At 56.8% G+C, this 15,821-nt stretch overlaps 1 protein-coding gene across 3 annotated transcripts in view; it reads left to right on the plus strand.

The window, feature by feature from the left end:
* The first annotated feature begins 492 nt into the window (after positions 1 to 492).
* Positions 493 to 15,821, plus strand: part of DAGLA (diacylglycerol lipase alpha) — a 60,807-nt gene continuing 45,478 nt past the window's right edge. For 2 of the 3 annotated variants that reach the window (XM_032489570.1, XM_032489573.1), the window contains exon 1: positions 493 to 631. The gene's annotated coding sequence lies outside the window, so the exon portion shown is untranslated. Of the gene's footprint in view, positions 632 to 14,271; positions 14,291 to 15,821 lie in introns of those variants that run through there. The other variant, XM_032489571.1, reaches the window with a different exon arrangement.

Raw genomic sequence — 15,821 nt, forward strand, 5'->3', positions numbered from 1 at the left:
GCGCCCTTTTGGATACTAGGCACGATGCTGGGCACTATAGGGGTGAGGAGTGAGGGGAGGACACAGATGATGAATATGTGCTTTGACCTCCCAGGAGCGCTCAGCACCCGGAGGAGGTGGAACTCATCTTTCCCTTTCCTCCTCCCCAATGAACCAGTTCTCCACTGATCCTACACGCTTTCTTGCCTCTCCCACGCTAAACCCGGTCACGCGGGGCCTGAGGGAGAAGGACCCAGGCATCTCCCTTCCCCGCATGCAGCGCGGCAGGTCCTGCCCCTCCCGGCCGCCCACGCAACCCCAGCCGCGGCCAGAGCCGGGCGCCCACCGCCCCCCACGCCCTGGGCGCGAGCCCGCGAAAGACTCTGCTCGCTCTGGCCTCGGAGCCGCTCCCCTCCCTGGCACCAGGGGGCGCTGCCGCCCCACGGCCGTCGCCATGGTCACCGCTGGCGGCGGAGTGGGGTTTACGTAAAGGACGCAGCGTCCCCCGGGGGGCGGAGGCGGCCTTCGCGCCGGCGCCGGCGCCCTGCGGAAGCGGCGTTAGTGAATTGGGGCCTTGGGGAGCCCAGGATGGAGGTGGCGGTCGCGGCGGCGGCGGCGGCGGCGGCGGGCCGAGCCCTGCGGCGGGCTGGAGGTACGGGGAAAGGCAGGAGCCGCGGGCCGGGCCCCGGGCGCGGGCGCGGTGCGAGCGGCGCGGCAGCTGGGCAGTGTCCAGGGCGCGCGGTGGCCCGCCCGATGGGTCTGCAGGCGGAGGTGCGGCTGCCACTCGAGCCCGTGGCAGGTGTGAGATCCGTGGAGCCCCTGGCACTGGCGTGGGTATGGTGACACCCGTGGCGCGGGCGTGGGCAGCATAGGTCTGGCACAGGCAGCGTGGTTTTACTGTCACGGGTGTCAGAAGACTCACCCCCACCTTGGTGTGGTGGTGGCTGCCCAGGTGTGAGGCGGGTGCAGCCCTCTGTGCAGGTAGGGGTTGGGCACAGCATTCGGACTGGTTCTAGGGTGGCGGTGGCCGGCTCGTGGGCGCATGGTGGTGCCCCTGGCATGGGTGGTGAGGAAGTGCTGTCATTAGTAAGGTGTTGGATGGTTCTGGCCTTGACATGGTCTGGAGCAGTGGCATCCAGGGCTTGAAGAATCGGTGTCCTCATCATGGCAGGAGTTCCTGGCATGACTGTGAGAAATGGCAATGGCCCAGCGTGATGCCCGGGGCAGCCTGGCCCTGTGAGGGGAGAATCCATGGCCCTCAGACCCTGGTGGATGGGAAGGGTAAACGCCCATCCTCCCACTCTGGTGATGATGAGGGGCATGGCCTCTGTCACAGGGGCCACTGTCACACTTTTAATATCTGTTGTGTACACTGGACTGAGGAAAGCAGAAGCTGGGAGAAGGTTGGTGTCCTTTCTAATGGACAGGAAAGAGAGATGCCAGGTGATGCTTCTAGTATGAGGACCCTGATGGTGACCCAGACAGAGACCTGTCCAGGTACTGGCGTTGTCCTGGGCTCTTGAATTCATCCAGCTTTGGGGAGGAGGGGAGAGGTGGCTTGTTCTCAGCTCTGCTCGCTGTCCCTGAACTTGTGTCCTGAGACATGTGCAGGGCCGCGAGGTGGGTCATGTCTTTGGGCCAGGGGAGGTGCGGTGCTCTGGCCATCTGTAGTCCCCGGGCCCTGCCTTTTCCTTGAGTTGATGGTTCTCCCCTCAGAGTCTGGGAGTTGCCTCTCTTCTTTGATAATGGGAAGCCTTTGGGTCTAGAGGATCATTAGGGGGATGTTCTAAAGATGAGTCTACAGCCACCAGGAGTGTGCTAGGCTGGCGTCTGGCCTCACGAGCCCTTTGGAAAGCTTTGGGTGAGGGGCCCACTCAGCGTCACATGTGCTCTACTTCATAGAGGGGCAATTTACAGACCCCCCAGAGAAGTCTTAGGATGTGGGGGAAATTGTTAGGTCTTTGTGGATCTCTTGGGGAAGTGGAATCGGAGGATAGAAGAATAAATGAGGCTGGGCCTGGGGAAGGCCATTAGGAGTCCAGAAAGAAAAACTGAGGGTGTGGGAGACTAGGGTGGGGGTGGCAGCTCATTTGCTAAACTAGGTGCTTAGGGATGCTGCTGAGGTTCCTTAAAGCTGGAGTGTTGTCCCATGCATTTGGAACCAGAAAACGTGAATTCCAGTCTTGCCCATGTGACCTTGAGCAGGTGACTTTACCTCTCAGAGCCACATCAGAAGATAGCCACAGAGGAGGACTGGTGGTGCATGTGGAAACCCTTTGTGAAAAGCTGTACAAAGGTTGGGGATTATCACCAGGTAAAGAGACCAGGACAGGAGGCGAGAGGAAATGGAGGCATGGAATGTGATTGGGGAGGAAGGCCGCCGGAAGGTCTAGGGCCTGTCATAGGGAATTAGAGGCCGTGAGTGTAAAGGCTCCTGGTGGGGAAAAGTGGGATCTGTTGACATTGTGAGTCAGCTGCTGAGCTGGAACCAGGCCCCAGGTCTCCCGAGGATGGTCCCCAGCATGGCCGCAGCAACTGTAGAGTCCGGCAGGAGGGGCCCAAGCAAGAGGGGGCCCTTCGCTGAGGCTGCAGACATGTTCCTGGCTGTGCAGGGCTGGGAGGTGGCGGTGGCTTACAGATCAGGGGTACCTGTGTGGGAAGGAGACTTGGAAGTGTGTGTGTTTTCTCTTGAGAATTTCCTCTGGCTCTGGGTTCAGAGGATGCGGGTAGGGAGCAGCCGTATCAGCTTTTTGGGGGCTGTGGCATATATAGGGCTGGGTGGTCTGTGAGGTCTGAGGTCCCATGAGGTTGAAGATGGATGGCAGGAGGCTGGGGCCCATGGAGGATGCACTTGGATATGTGGGGCAAGAAGAGGGCAACGGACACCCTCAGAGAGGTCCTCTGAGGGTAGATAGGTGTAGTAGGAATTCCCCAGGATGTGGGCCCCCTTCTGTCTAAAGGGCCTTCCCAGGTGGAGAAGATGAGGGTGGCTGCCAATTGCTTTGCTTTCTGCCAGTGAGGCCTAGTTCCTAATAATGGTCAGCAGAGCCTGAATTACATACCCCACAGCTAGAAGCCTTTGCACGGGAAGATCTGTTTCTGGTGAACCCAGGCCCACTTCTGCAGCATTCCATGTGGGCGTCTGTCTTAGCCAGCAATTCATTGCACAAGCTTGGTCCCCGAGGCAGAAAGTTTTTGCCCTGCATCCATGCTGCAGTGTACAGCCACGTGGGGTGAAGGAGGACACGGCCCTGCCAGGCCCAGGGTGGTGAGCTGACTTTTCCAAGCCGAGGCACTTGCCCTGCCCAAGGCCATGCCACCTGAACACTGCCTGGCTCAGCAAGATCTCCCTCGGCTGCTTGTTCCCGGGTTGGCTCAAGGTGCCTGAGGCCTGTCCCACACGCTCCCTGCAGCCCCTTTTCGCTGCCTCCCCATGAGTTACCAGCACTTCAGCTCCTGCTTGGAAAGCAGTCCATAAAGAGGGAGCCTCAGGCCTCCCTGATGTGAATATTCAGCATTCGCGTCCCCTCAGCTCACCCTCCACACCTCCGCCTGTTTGTTCTGATTTGCAGCTCAGCCTTATGTTTTTGGGCTCCAGGAGCCCTTTGCAGCCACCCCTTGCCATCTGCTTGGGATGCTGGGACTCTGCATAGCCGAGCTGGGTGGCGGGCGGGGCAGATCAGAGACGCCGACCGGAGGAGTTGGCCTCTGTTTCCCAAAAGCAGAGCAGAGCTTTCTTCGGAGGTTGCAGGCCTTGGGGAGCCCAGCCAGGTCACCGCCACCCCCTGTTGTGGTGCTGATTTGAAGCAAATTCCAGCTGGGGCAGGTGGCGGTAGCATCGGAGCGGCCATTGAGGTGCAAGTGGCTCTCTGGAGCTACGCTGTTTTTCAGATCTGGTCCTCAGTCCTCTTCCCATTTCTTTGTCCATGTTTCTCCAAAAGTTGCTTAACTCAGCTCTTGGCAACCTTTCCTTCCTCAGCTGCCTCATAAATCATGGTGCCCAGTTGCTCAGCTTCAGGGGTGCCAGGGAATCGGGCATCTCTGGACAGAGGCTTCTGGGCCAGAGCTGAGAGCACCAGGCCAGCCAGCCACAGCTGAAGGCATGGCCTATTGGTGGAGCCACCTTTCCCTCGGCCCGTCTCCCGGGGCCTAGAAGGACAGCTCTGGGTGTAATCACCTGTTGGCCCAGCACTCCATCTGTGTTCAGTTTCTCCCTGGAATAGCTTTGCATTATACTCTACCGGAGTGGGCAAGTGGCGCTGGGGGAAGTATCAATGAGCATGCGGTCAGAGGATGATAAATCTTTTAGAACAGTGGAGCCTAGGACATTGTGGGATGTGGTTACCTCCCCAGTGGGCAGAGCTGAAGACTGCTTATCTTGATTTTCCTTTTTCCTTTCTGATACTGACTTTGGCTGGGCTGGATCTCTCTGGGTGGACGGGGGACTGGGTGTGCAGGTGAGGAGGACCCAGGAAACTGCCTTCCCAATGGGAACCTCTTAGCTACTGAAGGGTCAGGGGAGGGGGACCAGGGAGGTGATGTGGAGGGGAGTAGTGTGGCCAAGGGAAAGGGCGTCGGGCAGGGATGCCCAAGTCCTCCACAGGATCAAGGTGGGGAGACCAAGGGTGGAGCCGATCCCGCTGCAGGGCTGCCCAGGGATTGCATGTATGCAAAGCCGCGTGTGCCGGTAAGCCAGCGTTTCCGTGGGAAGTGAGGGCTGAGGGGGTGTGGAGCGCCTGGTGGCGTGGGAACTTGTGGGCTTCTGTGTCTGGCTGGCCCAGTGTCAGTGGGTGTGTGCAGTGGGGTCTTGCCGGGCTCCACGAAGCAGGAGAGAACAGTGGGAGTAGTGGGTAGGTCTCCTTCCAGCTCCAGGAGGGTGAGTTTAACATCTCCGCGTGATCTTACAAGAAGAGCCTCTCTGCTTTCTCAGTTTTCCTTAGAAGGAAGCCAGGGCTGGGGGTGTGGCTCTCTGATGCCCATATGTGCTCGCACACGCCTGCTTCCACCTCTTCCCCAAGCCCACTGGGAAGTCACCCGGGGACAGTCTACCTGGGTGACAGAGGAGAGCAATATAGCCCATGGGCCTGACAACTTGAGACTCTGGAGTCAAACAGACCCGAGTTTGAATTCTGGTACCTCTCTACACCTCAGTTTCCTCATCTGTAAGGTGGGGACAGTAAAACCTCCCACCAGGTGGTTGTAAGAATCCCACACAGATGGCTGGTCAGTGGACAGACCCTGATAGAGGCAAACACACTCAGTAAATGTTTTGTTCCTGCTGTCAAGATCTTTTCCATAGAAAAAATGGTTACATCATGATCTGCATACACTGGCACCAGGAAAGATGTAATAGGTCATGTCCCTTTTCTTGATAAGGAGAAATTAGCTCCACCTTGCCCTTGGCATGGATGGAATCTGGTGTATCTGTCAGCAGAATCATACACAAGATAAAGTTTGGTGCCTGGGGAATGTTTCCACTCTGATTGAATTGATAGTGATTTCTTGAACATCTACTGAAGGTTGGGGTCAGTGAGGGCCATGGAGATGAATTGGACATACCAGAGCCTACAAGGTATAAATTCTGGTGTTCACAATCTGTTGAGAAGATAAAAGATGGACATAGAGGTCTACGCTGTAATTTCAAGAGGTAGGTGCTACCAGGGGTCAAAGGAGAGAGAGTAACTCAAACCAGGGAGATCAGGGGAGACTTAAGTAGCAATGGCCTTTCACCTGGGCCATCCAGGTGATTGTAGAGGAAACAGCAGCAACAGGGGACGTGGCTGGGAAAGCGAGTTGCCATGGTCTGGTATGACTGTAGTGTGCAGGAAACGTAAGCGATGAAAGGTTGAAAAGTGAGCATGGGCGGTCACTAAAGTGTTCTGAACAAGAGTGTGTGCCGGGAAGAGCTGGCTGGGAGCAGGTGCCAGGGGGCCTGGGGAACAGGAGAGGGGAGACCAGCTGGCAACTAGGGCAGGTGCCAGGTTGGAGGGCTTGAACCTGGGCAGTGGCTGCCCTGGGTTGGGGAGGGGCGGGAGGGGGAGAGGCCAACCTGATTGATCACGGAGACGGGTGGAAGCCATGAGGTTTGTCACTTTGGTCAGTAAGAGGTGGGGCGTCGAAATCCCAGCCTCAGATGCGGCTCCCACACTTGACTTTCAGCTGTTTTGACTCCGGTGGTTTCCAGGCTGGAGTGTGAGCAGGAGGTTGTCACGATCCCCTGAAGGGGGCTGTTCTAGTCCCTGAGGACCGACCAAGGGGGTTCCAGTATTCTTAGCGCTTATTTCCAGGTGTTTGATCATATTCTCAGCAAATTACCCCTAGAAATTTCGCCTGCCTGAGTTCGGCCCAGGAGGTTACTATTCTGGGAATTTTCATCAAAATCCTCTCGGTGTTTGAAAGTTCTCTGAGCTGGGGTCGGGGGTGGGGTGGGGGTGCTGGGGGGAGGAGGGGAGCAGGGCATATCTTCACCTGTGTTTTGGGAGTTGCTCCTGGCTGCAGAGGCTGCTGGCCGGGGCTGGGGCAGGTGGGCCATACGTGAGGCAGGACACTGCCTCTAATTCATCCCAAAGAGGCCCCTTATCGTTACCTCTCCTGGAGCCATTTAATTAATTTATGATTGATGTTCCTGGACTTAGTTGAGGTTAATTTATTATTGATGTCCCTTCGTTATATACATCCACCCTGCACCTCCCAGCACATGGCTGCTTCCGCTGCCAGCTGCACAGTGGGGTGAGCTCTGTGGGGCTGCTGGCCCTACCCCTACCCCAGGGACTGAGCCCTGCACTTGGCTTTTGCCAAAGCCCTGCAGATTTGAGGGTCAGGAAGCCTCAGGGCCTCTGTCTCCGGCATCTTTGCTCAGCCACAAAGTAACAGTAATAATAACAATAGTTTCCATTCTGTAAAGCAGGGAACTAAACCTGGCACAACATATAGTATAGAGAGGATCTCATTTATTTCTTGTGATAGGTACTCCCTCCACTCCCCCACCCATCTACCCGAGTCTTACAGGAGGTGCAGAGAGGGTGAGTTACCTACCCAAGGACACACAGCAAGTAGGTGGGGGGCCAGGGTTTGAAGCCAACACCCTACTCTCCTCTCTGAGCCTTGCTTCTCCTTCAGGCCCACATGGCCCCCTCCCCCGTGACGCCTTTCTTCCTGCCCCACTGCACCCTGGGACTGTCCTGTCTGTCATGATCAGGTGGCCAAGCGCTGGCGCCCCTCTGAGCGCATGTTGTTAAATGTTCGTGGCTTGTTCCCCTTGCTAATCCATGTCCTCATTGAAGACTAACAATGACGGCAAAGAGCACTTACTGAGCACACACGCCAGGCGCCATGCTAAGCACTTTTCATGCGTTAGCTCGTTTAATCCCCATAACCACCCGCGAGGCAGGTGGTATTAACCTGTTTTATAGGTGAGGTTAAATGTGCTCTAGGCACTCAGCTGATAGATGGCAGGGCATCCTGGGCTCCAGCAGCCTTGAGATACAGAGTGATGGTCTCATTCTCCCTGTAATTCTCTTCTCTCTCCAGCTCCTCTGGCCTGTTTATCAGATATCTGTATATTTATCCAACAGCCTCAAACCTTTTGCATGTCTGGCCTGAAGTCAAACCTTCTGTGTCAAGCCTCCTCCTTTGCCATGGGGACCAGGAGTCCCCACTCCTGGGATTCTGGTTTGGGTGATTTTAGTGAGACAGCAAGGCAGGTGAAGGGTGTCGGGCCTGGATTCTGCCCCCGGCTCTGCTGGGAAACTTCAGATGAATCAGTCAGTCTTCCTGAGCTTCAGTTGCCCCATTTGTATAATAGCAACAGTGATATTTACTCTCTCTCCTGCATTGGCTGTTCCTGTGCTTAGAGGCGATGCTGGATGGGAAAGCGACAAGGCTGATCATGGGTTAGAATTGCTTGTGTGTGAGAGTCAAAGATTTAGGAGCTGGCATGAAGGCCAGGAATGCTTAAGGCCAGGCCAGGGCCTCTGCCCCCACCCTCTAAGCTGCCCAGTTGGGCTAGTGAATTCCATGGTTTGTCAGGTGGCAAGGCCTTGCTCAAGGACTCTGATCAGCTAGCCACTGGACAGGAGGTCCTTAGAGGGGGGACAGGCCCCAGTCTAGTGTCCCTTGAAGGCCACCCCTGCTGCTCTGGGGCCTCGGATTGTGTAGGAGCACAGGGGGCCCGCCTGGAGTTCTGGGCCTCCCCCACCCCTCTTGTCTCCCACATGCCTGGGCAGCCTGACTAGGTGGATTCAGGCAGGGTTTGGTGAGGAAGGGGGAGGGTTCACCACACAGCCGCCAGAACCTCTCCTCACCCCTCAAAATATGCGGAAAGCCTAGTGAAGAGGTGAGCCCTGCGTCTGTCTGTTCCGGAAAGCGGTGAGACTGTCAGCCTCTCGATGGCAGGCTTCCCAGGGCGTTGGCTAGAAACCCTCTGCTTTCTCATCGGCTTTACTCGAGCACAGTTTCTGCACCAGGCTGGGCCTGGGGAGCCCAGTGTGTACTTCCCGGGTTCCCCCTACCCTGGGCCCCGAAGGGGAGTGTGGAGGCCTCAGACTGTGGGTAGGGGTGAGGCCCGCCTGGTATGGCTGTTGGAAATCTGTGGCCGGGTTGCAGTGAGGTGACGGCTTGTTTCACTTCCCAAGTTTCCGCCCTCCGCTGGCGGGGATTACAGCAGGCTCCCGCTTCATCCAAGCTCCGGGGCTGCCCCAGGACTGCCGCCCCGCTGCAGTGTCAGGCTGGCTGCAGCACCTCCGCGCAGCCCTGGGCCCAGCAGCTGAGGGGACTGTCCTGGCCCCTGCAGCCTTGCCAGATGTGCTGCCTCCAGCTTGGCTCTGCCTGCTCGCCTGCTCAGGACTGCCTCGGCTCCCAGACCACGCCGCCTGTTCATTCCTCCAGTCACCCACTTCTGATTCTCTCTTTAAATTCAGCCTAACATAGGCCTGTGAACGTGGGCTTTAGCATAAAGACGGAGCTCCGTTTGAGTCCACTTCTACTTGGGCGTGTCACTTAACCTCTCTGAGCCTCAATTTCCTCATCTCTAAAATAAAGGACCTAGTAGAAAAAGGCACACTGGGCAACTGTTGGGAGCTAATGAGATGCCACCTCGGAAGTTCCACCCAGTGCCAAGAGCATTGGAGGTAATAAATGTCACCTGTTGTTATCACCAGTGCCTGTTCCTTCTGCTCTTCTATCCACCCAGACGGTGCTAAGTTGAGAGGACCCTCCCTTTCCTGAGGATGCATTCCTGCAGCCAGGCAACCCTGGCACCACCTGGCCCTTCTAGGCTGCTTCTCAGAGCTGGCAGTGTCCCACCGTCCCTCTGGCATCTGACCCTGTTCCCACCCCAACCCTCTCCAAGGTGGCCTTTCCCCCTTTCTTTCCTCTCCTAATTTGGTTTCCTTCCCTTTAGCACCTCTTCCATGTGGCTGCCCTTTGTTTGTCCACCTTTTCCTCCCCTGAGACCTTTAGGGGAAGCCAGTGTCTTTTCTCAGAGACTCTCTGACCGCCTGTGCCAAGCAGTGGCCCCTCAGGCCCTCCCATTCCCCTGGGCTGTAGGAATGATGGCCGATGGGTCAGACTGTGCCTCTCAAGCATGGGGGTCACGACTTGGCCTGACAGCTAAGAACACTGGCCACCTTGACAAGTCCAGAATCCCACCCGGTCCTCTCCAGTGTGGGAGCCTGTCGGTTGGGGCAGCCTCTCTTGGAGACTCGACAAGGAGGCCAGCTTGTGGGGCCACAGAGCCCCACCTGAGGCTGGAGTTTCCTGTCACAGCAAACCCTCCTTGATCTTAGGGACGTGTAGAAGGAAAAGGCCAGAGTCAACCCCGGTATCCAGAAAAACTGGCCGCATCTGGAGTCTCTTTCCTCCTGGGAAGACAAGGAATTTTTCTCAAGAGGTGATTTCAGCTTCATACCTTTGAAAGAACTTGGTCTTCCGCCGACCCTGTTCCTGGGCCTGGGGCCAGACTGCGGAGCACAGAATAGTTCTGCCGCTTGTAACCTCCTGTCCACCCATTCTCAGGGATACTTGTCAACAGCTACTGCGTGCTAAGTTCTGTGCCCGGAGCTGGGAATTGGAAGAGGAAAGTCACCACCTCGTCCTCAGGGTGTCCTCAGGTTTGGGACTGACACCTAAACAGACAAACAGAATAACAGCAACAATAGCAAAGCCTTCCTGGAGAGTCCTCTCAGCCAGGCACCATCCTGAGGGCTCTGTGTGTGTAACAACTTAATGCAAAGAATAGTGATGATTCTTGGGCAGTGGGTGCCACTGCCCTGGGAGGGAGGCACATGTGTTTGACAGCTGAGGGACAAGTCGAGGATCTCAGTTTCCTTGGAGAATTGAAGGAACCTCCAGTATCTGCAGCTTGAGGCCATGTATCTGCAGCTGGCCAGCTGAGACCCCCATTAGTCTGGCTCCTGCTCTCGGGGTGTTCCTTCTTGCTCCACTACCTTGTGTTGAGTTCCGGGACCCCATGAGCCACAGGAGGGATTCGTTCCTACAGAAGGTAGGCCCCCATTGGCCCCCCTGGTGCTGAGAGGACCAGCCTCCCCCGCCCGGGAGTCTGGGTCATTCCCCACATGTGGGCCTGTCCGTGGCTCAGATCCGGCACCTCGCTGGCCTTGGCAGGCAATGCAGGAATCCTCTCGCCTCGCACGCCCCCTGCCAGCAGTGTTGAGCGGCTGCAGATTGTTCTCCTTGCTGCCTGCCTGCTCTACTGTACAGTTTAATAAATGGCTAATGGGCAGCCCCTGTTCCCCGGAGCCGCCTTCTTCATTTCTCAGCCCCTTTAGAGAGCCTGACCCCCCTCCTCGCCCCAGGTGAACCCCTTTCAGCAGGCTTCCGGCAGTGGTAACTAAGCCGGGCGCCCAGCCCACCACCTGCTCAGTACTTTATAAAAGTTTAACCTTAATGGTGTAATGAACTCCCATCACAAAGCAGCTGGAACAGTGCATCCTGGGATGTATAAATTATAGGAGCCCTCTGAAGTTGTAATTGGAAATGGCAGCAACTGGAAGGTTGAAAGGGGCCAGCCTCATTGGGCTGAGCACAGCTATTCTCTACTTCCTTTCAAAAGGCACACAGAACTGAGCCTGGCTGCGAAGAAAGGACGTCCTCAGACCAAACTGAGCTCCTGGTTCCTCCGCCCCAGTTCCCACTTCCTGCCCCCAACTGTGTCTGCAGAGCCTGCGGGCTTTGGAGGCGGGACCCCCACCCAGGCCTGGGCCGCAGCCGGAGTGGGCCCCAAGGGAAGGGACCCCGGTGTGGATGTGGCAGACGGGGTAGGATCAGGTCCGTTTCCTGGAGAGCCCCCAGAGCGGTTGGTCAGCCTTCCCCTGGTCTCTGAGGTCTTGTCTGTAAAGTGCAGAATTGGAGGCCACCTCTCACAGAGAGTTTGGGGATGGAATGGGAAACTGCAGGGAGTGTTATGATCTGGGTTAGGAGCTCACGCTCTGGAGCTAGACCATCTGGCTTTCTGTCTCAGCTCCTGCTAGTGGCCCTTGTGAGACCTTAAACGAGTCCTTTAACCTTGCAGCTGCAGAATCTCAGCTGTAAAATCAGGGGAGTAATTGACCTGCCTCTGAGGATTGTTAGGAGGATGACGGGGTTAAAGACTCAGCAAAGTGCTGCTTTATTGGGCACGCAGATCCCCTGGGGAGCTTGCCAGTGCAGATCCCTGGTGAGGCTGGTTGGGGCCCAGACCTGGTCCTCAGGACGTGGTTCATGGACCACACCTTGAGCGGCCAGGGCATGGTGTTCAACCCATAGGAAATGCTTCCTAAGTGCCAGCTGTGATTGCCCCTCCAGGCACAGTGTCCATTGCCTGCATCTGCCCAGCACCTGCACATGGTTCCCACATGGGCTTAGTTGAACACGCCTGAGTGTGGCCCATGAGTTGGCAGCAGCACCTGAAAACAGGTTAGAAAAGCAGAATCTCACTGCGCCCCACTGCCCGTACTGAATCAGAATCTCTGGAGAGGGGCCCAGGACTCTGCAGCTTAACCAGCTCAGATGCACTGCCTCTGCTCGCCTCTGGAGCAGGGCTCCTCTGGGTGCAGGGAGGTTAACCCTGGCATCAGAGTCTCGTGGGGTCAGCCATGGTGGGGCTTGCTCAACTCCAGGTTCCTGGGCCCTACCTCAGACCAACTACACAGAATTTCTGGATGGGGCCAGGAAATCTGCATTTACACATCTCCTCGCTGCTCATTCAAGTTTGAGAGTCAGTGGATGTCACCCACTGTCTGAGAGCTGTGGAGCAGGGCAGGACCCCCCCATGCCTCCCTCCCTTCCCACCTTCGCTTCTGCTGGGGGAGAATAAGCCCTAAATGGGAGACAGGAGCTGGGGGCTCCAGCACCTCATGCCTGGGGTCCGGGAGCTGCTCTGCCTTGGGCCCAGCGGTGGGGCTTTTCTCACAGCGAGAAGAGGAAAACAGCCTAATGGCCACCAGTAGGGAATGGGTTGTATAAATTCACATATGCCTTGCATGGATTGCTATACAGTGATGAGGGAAGATTGGGCTGGAAAAACGTTTAATGAAGAGAAATGTTCGCCTTCACTAGCTCAGTGAAAAAAAGTAGGTACAGATTGATCTCATATTTGGACGGGGAAAAAAGACTAGACAGATGTTGATAGGTAATACTTTTCCTAGATGGATCATGGATGATTGCTATTTTCTTTTTTTTCTTTCCCTTTCTCTCTCCCTCTCTTTTTTTGTTTCTGTTTTCTATGGAGAACGTGTATATTGTGATAAGAAGGGAAAAGTAGGCACAGCTAAACATGTCTGGTCCAGGGTCCTCCATCACAGGTCCCAGGACAGTGTTCCTCTTGCTCAGCCTTCACCTTGGTGTCCGTCGTCCCCAGGCTGTGCCTGGTGTTCCCCAGTCCTCTCCCACTTTTCCCTTTCCTCTCTGCTTTTGAGTCTTCCCTAGTGATGGCAGGGCATCTGCTCCACTTTGTATGAGAGGAAAGAGTGGGGAGGGAAGAGCCAAGGGATGGGAGGCGACCCTGGCTTGCAAGTCTCTGGGGCTGAGTTCAGTTTTCATCAGGGCATCACCTAGGAGCCTAAGCCTACATTCCAGAGTCTAGGCACATAGGATGGCTCTGGAAGTAATGGGTGAATGAATGGGACTTGGAATGCAGCCAATGACATAGCAAGGACCCATAGCTGTGTGACCTCAGGCACATCAGTGTACCTCTCTGGGCTTAGAGTCTTCATCTCTAAGATTCAGGGAGTCAGCAAATCTTGTACTCTTGATTTCCTCAGGCCCCTCCAGCTCTCAGCTCTGGTGAATCTCATACCTTCCCACTCCTGCTCCTTTGCCTGGTTTTCTAAGCAGTTTGTACTGTCCAGGAAGACCCCACCTGTCTACTGCAGCTGCCCAGTGAGATGGTGTGCAGAAGCAGCTGTTCAGGGCAGGGCACTCGAGGCAAGGGCAAAGGGAGGAGCGGGAGGAAGGGAGACCCATGATGCTGGGAAACGAGAGTAAGCCAGCTGCCAATAGCAGAGTACTTAAGGGCACCTGAGCATTTCTGGATCTGACATTGGCCTCCCAGGAACCCTTCGTAGCTTTTGTCCTGCCTGTGATCAGGTGTCACTTTTCATCATCTTCTGGCCAGAGCTGCCTTTATCCCAGTACCTCTTGCCTGGCTTTGTGGCTGAGACCCCGTTTCCATCAGGCCCCAGCGGCCGGAGTCTCTAGCCCTTTGAGCTGCTGTTTTCCAGTGAGTGGCTCAATGGGGTGAGGGAGTGGAAATCCATTCAAGCCATTTGTTTTAAAGACATTTCAGTAAACTCGTGGGATTTGTGGTCACTTCTTTTCGGTTTTCTTTCAAATAAATGGTTGGGTTTCTGGGTCTCCCCCACCACCAACTTCCCTGCCTGGCAGCAACCCAGAGGCAGGAATTGGGTGCTAACGATGGTGCTCCAGGAGGAGGAGGCAGGCCTCTGTGCTGGCTGGGGCTTAGCTCCTGCACAAGGTGCATTTGCCCAGAGGTTCTGGGAGGGTGTGTGTGGAGGGTAGGGGGGACAAGAATGAGTGAGCCTTGCTTCTCCCCTCACCTTTCTCCCAGGTGGTGAACTCCTGTTCAGCCGTCAGCACCGGCTACGAAGCCTTCTCTGTCTGCCTTGGGCTAAGCAGCAGTCCTTGCTGTGGGATTTCTGGCATCATAGCCCTGTACTCACTGACCTGCCTGTGGTTTTCCTCATCATTCTGCACTGCGAGCTGCTTGAGGTTGGGGCTTGTCCTTTTCATGTTCACAGCCCCAGAAGCTCCTTCTTAAGATGCTGCTGAGTGCATCTGAAGCTTCAGCTGGCAGGTCTGCTTTCCCGCCCTGGTCATGGAGCCCACCTGAGGCAGTGAGAGGGGCATGCTCAGAACATCACCCTCCCCTCACCTATGCGGAAAGTAGCCCTGCCTGGGCAGGTGTCAGGCTGGAAGGGAACGGGTGACACTCAACTGGGAAGCACCAGCCAGGCAGGATCTTGCCCACCGCCCGCTGGGCCCCTTGCACCCTTAGGCAGCCAGCAGCAAAGAAATGTCTGCTAACGCCAACTGCCAACCGGTCTGGCGGGTTTGTGTGGACCTGGCCGGGTTTCTCTCAAGGGATAGGATGTCCTGCTGGGAGCAGGCTTTGTGCCTGTCCTTTCTGTCCTTACCCTTTCAGGCGTCCAGGCTGCTCCCCTCCCGGCCTTGCTTTCCTCTCTGCCCCACCTCCCTCCTCTCAGGCAGAGCCTTGACCCTGCCCTTCCTGGGGTCCAGGACAGGACAGGGCCCCACAGGAACGAGGTAGGGTGTCCCTGCCCCACCACATGAGGCCCTGGAGGTACTGAGACCCTGGAAAGCAGGATACCCAGTGGCTGGGGTGGCAGGCCCCAGGCAGTTGCTGGCCATGGCCATGATGACCAGGCTCCCACCTTCTCCTCAGCTGATGCTTCGGGGATAAGGAACTGGAGCCCCAAAGAGGCCACAGAGCAAGGCCCAGGAGCAGAGCCCTCACTCATAGGGCTTTTCCAAGCCAGGACTCCTCCTGGCCCCCCTGGCCAGGCTCCCCTCTCAGGGAGCAGGAAATGGGGGTGGGGGATCCCGGGTGTTCCTCCCACCCTCTGCTGGGAGGGGCTGGGCCCCCTCGCTCTGTAGGTGTCAGCGGAACTGTCACCCAGCGGCGGGCGCTGGTGCCGGGATTTCCCTCGCTGACTCACCCCGGCCTGGCTGTGCCTCAGCCCAGGCAGGAGTTGTTTGTGAAGGTGTCTGCATAGTGACAGCGACCCACATGGAGGGAGTCCCGGGAACCGAGGAGCTGGGAGCAGGGACAGATCCCCCCACAGAGCCCTGGGGCCTCCCTCCTGCCCCAGTGCCCCCCAACCCTGCTGCCTACCCCCCACATCTCCATCCAGCACAGCACCCCCACTTCCCAACACAGGAGTAGCTGCAAGGCCTCCAAGGTCTTGCGAACAGGCCTGGCTGCTCCCTGCCTGCTCCCTGCCTCCCTAAAAGATTCCCCCAAGGGTGATGAAATGCCTTCCCTGCAGAGGACAGAGAAGCCATTGATTCCCTTGGTCCCCAGGCATTTCATAGACAGGGCAGCCGGGTGGGGGACTGTTAGAGGCAGGAAGTGGGGCCAGCACAGTGACCCTGCCAGGGGCCAAGGACCCCTGGAGAAAGGGTGAAACTGTAGGCTCCCCTCTAGAATTCACACAAGCCTGTGTGCAATTTCCGGGCCCACAGATGCCCTGGAGCACATCTTCAGGCCCTCCCAGCCGCCAGCTGCCTGTGCCACCCTTGGGGAGAGCGGCAGTGGGGTGGAGGTGTCGCAATTACCGTGTGTGGGGGACTGGGGGAGGACCGAG

This window comes from Camelus ferus, chromosome 10 (genome assembly GCF_009834535.1).
Source record: "Camelus ferus isolate YT-003-E chromosome 10, BCGSAC_Cfer_1.0, whole genome shotgun sequence".
NCBI lineage: Eukaryota > Metazoa > Chordata > Mammalia > Artiodactyla > Camelidae > Camelus > Camelus ferus.